Genomic DNA, 6,289 nt, shown 5'->3' on the forward strand with positions numbered 1-6,289 from the left:
CTTTGGGAGTAGGGGAAGGCCCAGGGAGTGGGGCAGGGGGCTGTTTATTCACTGGGGATTCATCATGGACAGGTCTCAACTGCACAAGCTGTTCCCCACGTTTCCCTGCCCCACTTCACTCCCTTGGGGGCTGCTCAAGGGTAGGTGGGCATGGGTGGTAGGTTTTTTGTTTTTTGTTTTGTTTTGGTTTTTAGTTTTTTTTACCCAGGGCTCTGGAAGGACACCAAACTGTTCTGCTTGTTACCTTCCCTCCATCTTCTCCCTGCATTTCACAGTCCCCTCCTGCCTGCTTCTGTCCTGCCAGGTCTACCACCTACCCCACCCCTCTTTGCCAGCTCCCTGCCCCTCCAGATTGGCTGGTGATCTATTTTGTTTTCTTTGTGTTTCTTTTTCTGTTTTGAGTGTCTTTCTTTGTAGGTTTCTGTAGCCGAAGATCTCCATTCCGCTCCCAGCGGCTCCAGTGTAAATTCCCCTTCCCCTTGGGGAAATGCACTACCTTGTTTTGGGGGTTTTGGGGTGTTTTTTGCTTTTCAGTTTTTTGTTTTGTTTTGTTTTTCCTTTGCTTTTTTTCCCTTTTATTTGGAGGGGATGGGAGGAAGTGGAAACAGGGAGGTGGGAGGTGGATTTTGTTTATTTTTTTAAAGCTCATTTCCAGGGGTGGGAATTTTTTTTAAAATATGTGTCATGAATAAAGTCGTTTTTGAAAATAAAAAAATTGTTGGGCCAAAAAAAAGAAAAAGAAAATATCACCTATTAAATCAACTTTGCATTTTTTAAAAAGCATTGCATGAACTAGTAAATACATAGAGTACATAAGCTTATTAAATGTCTTTTAAAAGTAATACACATTTTAAAGTTTATTTCTTGGTGGCAAACAGGCACTCTTGACAAGGTGACTTTAGGCCACCCACCACACCCCAGATCTCCAGCCAGCCAGGATCCTTAGGCATATCATTTCCAGCATGTTCAGGTCCACCCAGCATCCTAACCCCTGGTCTTTCATAGGGCTTCCAGCATTGCCAAGTCCTACCACCTGCACCACCACAGTTGGGCCAAAAATAATACATTATTAATAAAATTATTCATTTTCAGGATGACTTATATGTATAAGAGATGTGATCTAGCCTGCTTAGCAAAATTACCAAAGTTGTTTCAAAAGAATAATCATGGGGCCAGCAGGTAACATGGTGGTTACGGCACGGGACTCTCATATCGCCAACCATCGTTTGAGTCCGGCTTGAAAAATCACAGGAACGTGTGTGTGCATGCCCAAAATATCAAGAGAATAGAGGATAAGGAGTTGTGGGATGGACATGTCCCCAGGGGAAAGATTTCTCCCTTTCCTTATTGCCTCTCTCTCTCTCCAACCAGCACTCTCGCCCTATGGAAAAACTTCAAAAAGAAAAAAAAAAGAATAATTATTATATGAAAGTTCTCTTTTTAAAATAAAACAGACTAGCTCAAAGACTTTCTAGGAAACCAGGATAATTTTCATACTACATACTTTTCTTAATTGTAATTTCATATAGAGCTATTTCAAACTTGTAACTAAAATTATAAAAATATGTATTTTAATTTTATAAAAACAAAGAAACTCAGTCCATATGAGCTAAAAAAATTTGTACTTTTAGAATATATTGTTCTAGACCGAACATGGATATTATGAAACATCTCCTAAAATGATATTTTATTCTGATGGAATCTTTTTTCTTTCATTAACTTAGATAATAAACTTAGACTTTTGGCTAACGTAAGTACTAAATGACTAACACAGCAATGTATTAATAATATATAACACATCAATCTTAAATAATAATAGTCTAAAATTGCTAAGTCTTTTATATAGCAATGGCTAAGTCTCTTTCTTCAAAATCAATGTATTTTTTTACATGTTGCTTAGCTACTGTTGCTAAGCTTTTTGCTTTTTTTTTGTTTAAAGAAAAGGAATATTGTGTCATATAATCTATGGGCTCATCTTTCTCTGCCTTAACTTCTGTTATACCTACATAAAACTAAAAATCTATGCAGGCATATTTTTGTTTTAATAAATAATCACGCATGGAAGTGGTTATAATTTAAATCATTTACATTATGTTTCAAACTATAAATTCTCACAAATGAAAAGTTTAGGTTTATGGTTCATACTATCCAGACATTCTATTCATTTCTTCATTTATGTCTATGAAGTGTATAAGTAAAAAAAAAAGGAACTACCTAATGCAAAGGTGATTCCATCATTTAGAAATACAGGATGAGGCCAGCCCTTAGGCAGGTGGTTAAGATGGCTGGATTCCACAGTGCCAACTATGAGATTTGAGTTTGGGATTTGGTGGCTTGAGAAACACGCCGAGTGAATGTGTATGCATGCTCAAAATCCCAAAAGAAGAGAGAGATGAAGGAAAAGGGACTGCAGTGTGGCCAGCCCAGCAGCTTTTAAGAGTGTCTTGGGATAAAAGTGATTCATTCCATTAGGAATCTGTGTTCAATAAACTGATAATATGACCTCATCAAGTTGTCAATAAATATCCTAAAATATAATGAATTTACTTGATAACTAAAAAGTACATAAGGGGAAAAGCTGAAAACCAACCAAGTCTGTGAGAAAAGTAAAAAAAGACCTCAGGTTGGTGGTATAACCCCAGTGGGCTATACCAAGTCCCTCCGAAAAGGTCCCAACCGAAAACCACAGGAACATTTTGAGAGCCTACAAATGTCCCACCAAATAAAGACCCTGAGCACCCCTATTTAGGGCTTATAAGCTACACACTTTTTACCGTACTTTTGTTCAATAAATGTGAACTACCGCTGAGTTATTTTATAGTCCACTAGAAAAATGCTGCTCCATGGTATTAAATTCACAAGCTCAGGGTTGCATTCTGGAATATCAAGTAGATATTGAGTTCTGGATTTGTGCCAGGACTCTACAAACACGAGCCACACTTTCTTCTGCTTCACATTAAGAAACCAGTGCTGAGAAAGCAAAGGTTCATTCTTAAAGGACAATGTCGTCTACAAAATAGAACAAAACAAAGGAAAGAAGTCCTAGAATGTTTACAATTATAATGACAGGAATTACAAGTTGCCTTCTGGCCTATGAAAATAAGTATGTTTGGGGCTTGTGGACAGAGAGAAGCCATAGTGAGACTGATTAGTGAAATCCGATGGAATAGGATAAACAGGACTTGAACATTCTGATAGGAATGACAAGGAGAATCTCAGCCTGAATCACCTGGAGTCAGGTGTCAGTTCCTTAGTGGGAGAGAAGAATTCCAAGTCAGGGATATTGCTTTTAGTAACCCAGATTCCAGGACAGTGTCCTGTAATGCTCCCAAACCCAGGAGAAGGAACACAAGAAAGAGGCAAGAGAACTAAGCACTAAAGATTTATAGACAAAAAGAAACCAAGAAAGAGTGAACAGATAAAGATCAGTATATTCCATTCCTCATGCGTTTTTTAAAAAAAGAATGATTTTATTCATCATTGCTATTTATTTACTTATTTCAATTTGACCAGAGAGAGACACAGAAAAAGAGAGGGAAAGTGAGAAAGAAAACCACCAAGTCTGGAATTCAAACCACAGTCAGCCATGTGGGAGTCCAGCACCCCAACTATTATACCAATCCGATGGAATAGGATAAACAGGACTTGAACATTCTGATAGGAATGACAAGGAGAATCTCAGCCTGAATCACCTGGAGTCAGGTGTCAGTTCCTTAGTGGGAGAGAAGAATTCCAAGTCAGGGATATTGCTTTTAGTAACCCAGATTCCAGGACAGTGTCCTGTAATGCTCCCAAACCCAGGAGAAGGAACACAAGAAAGAGGCAAGAGAACTAAGCACTAAAGATTTATAGACAAAAAGAAACCAAGAAAGAGTGAACAGATAAAGATCAGTATATTCCATTCCTCATGCGTTTTTTAAAAAAAGAATGATTTTATTCATCATTGCTATTTATTTACTTATTTCAATTTGACCAGAGAGAGACACAGAAAAAGAGAGGGAAAGTGAGAAAGAAAACCACCAAGTCTGGAATTCAAACCACAGTCAGCCATGTGGGAGTCCAGCACCCCAACTATTATACCACCTGCTGACCCCTCCTCACCCACTTTCAGAATAGCCTCTAAGAGTATAATTAAAAGGGGTGGAAAATAAAATAATTACCTTTGGCTCTGAGCTTTCAGCCACAACACAGATTTTTATGGCACAATCACAGTTGTATTATAGTTACTTGCACCAACAAATGGTCACAAAAAATGGTTTCTAATGTTGAGACAGAATGAACAAATTAGGTTGTCTCAGTTGCTATTAGGCAATCTACGAACTAAGGGATTATTTGAACTGCCCTCATAGTTGCCTCCAACAACTGGTCAAGCAGAAAGGACGATGCAGATAACAAAGAGTATCACATCAAAGAAAATTGCCATGAAGTCTCGCCAAGGTTTTCATCACTCTACAGGCTCGCGTGTCCCACATGAAAAATCAGTCTGTCCGTGCAAATGCGTGGAGCCTCATCCTTGCTTTAGCTATCTCCAAACAAATTTAGAGAATTTACAAGACTATTCTGAAGGCTGCTCTGCCTGTTTTTCACTCATCTTTCACAAGCTGGCCTTTGGAAAGAACGCAGGGATTGCATCAGGATTGTTTCTTACACAAATATTGAGGAATCCATTCTTACATACACAGTACAACATGCAGGTGGGCTAACAGCTCCAGACTGACCACCTAAAAAATATTTTTCTCAAGAGACTCAATAAGAGCACAACCTTTAAGATTACAAGGTGTTAGGGGACCAGGAGTGGTGTGATGATTAAGGTGGCTAGATTTCATAAAGTGTTGAAATCTCAGACCTGGTGGCTTGAGGAGCACACTGAGCGTGTGTGTGTGTGTGTGTGTGTGTGTGTGTGTGTGTGTGTATGCGCACGTGCCCAAAATCCTGGAAGGAAAACTGAAAAAGGGGCTGTGGCATGACCTTCTCCCAAGAGGGCTACTTCTCTGTCTGTAAAACATAGTGTGGCTTCTATTATTTTAATACTATATAACTCCGCATATATGAGGTATCAAAAAGAAGCAGATGAAGAGAAAATAGAATGATGGTTGTCAGAGGATGGAAATGGGAAGTGGGGAATTATTTGGTATATACCCAAAAGAACTGAAAGCAAGTTTTCAAATACTGAACACCCATGTTCACAGCAGCATTAGTCACAAGAGCCAAGAGTTGGAAGCGACTGGGGGTCCATCTGTGGAGAAATAAATGAACAAATCTGTGGCACACACATACAAAGGAGTAGTATTTAGCCCTGGAAAGAACAGAAATTTTGATATATGCTACAATATGAATGAGCCTTGGAACATTTTGCTTAATTCAATAAACCAGACACAATGTGTCAAATATCATAAAGTTCCACTAAGAGTCAAATGCATAGAGACAAAGAATGGTGGTTGTTAAGAACTGGAAGTGGGAAATGAGGAATTATTTTTTAATGAATAGTAAGAAATAAGGAATTATTGTTTAATGACTATAGAGTTTTTTTGGAGAGGTTTTTGCTATAGGGCATGTGTGCTCGCCAGACAGACAGAGAGAGACATAGAGACAGAGAGCGAGAACTAATCCCCCAGGGGGATGGCAAAGTGGCAATCCCTTTTTCTCCATTCTCAGGATCTTGAGCACACACACACATGCGCTCAGTGTGAGTTTAAGCCACCAGGTCTGGGACTCAAACCACGGTCGACTACATGGGAGTTCAGCGACATAGCCATTACGCTAACTGCTGGTCCCAAGTATAGAGTTTTAATTTGACAAGACCAAAATTCTAATGAGGGATGGTTGCACAATGTTAATGTACTTAGTGCCACTGAACTGTACGAAAATGGCTAAATGTGCTAAATTTCACTTAAGATTCTGACATTTTATTGAATGTCACAAAAAAATAAAGTATTTTAAAGAGAAATAATGCTGAAAACAAAACAAGCAAGCAAACAAAAACTGATGTCAAAGCTTTAAAGGTGGCCAAGTAATTCCAATATCCAGCTACAGCTAAGACGTATCATTAATGGTTCTGGTGTTACTGAGTTCCTCAGGGAAAACCTTCTACAACTGGCCAGTCCAGAGCTGTTGGTCCATCCTGCACACTGCAAATATTTCAAGGCTGGATTACTCAGTGTCCATGGCAGAAACAATCTTGGCTCAAATCCAGGTTCTTTCTAAAGGCCAATTTGTTAAAAGTGAGTGAAGAGTAGTACAGGCAGAGCAGCTTAGAGAATAGTCTTCTAAATTTCCTAAATATGTTTAG

The sequence above is a fragment of the Tupaia chinensis genome, unplaced genomic scaffold, assembly GCF_000334495.1.
Source record: "Tupaia chinensis unplaced genomic scaffold, TupChi_1.0 Scaffold000069_1, whole genome shotgun sequence".
Lineage (NCBI taxonomy): Eukaryota > Metazoa > Chordata > Mammalia > Scandentia > Tupaiidae > Tupaia > Tupaia belangeri.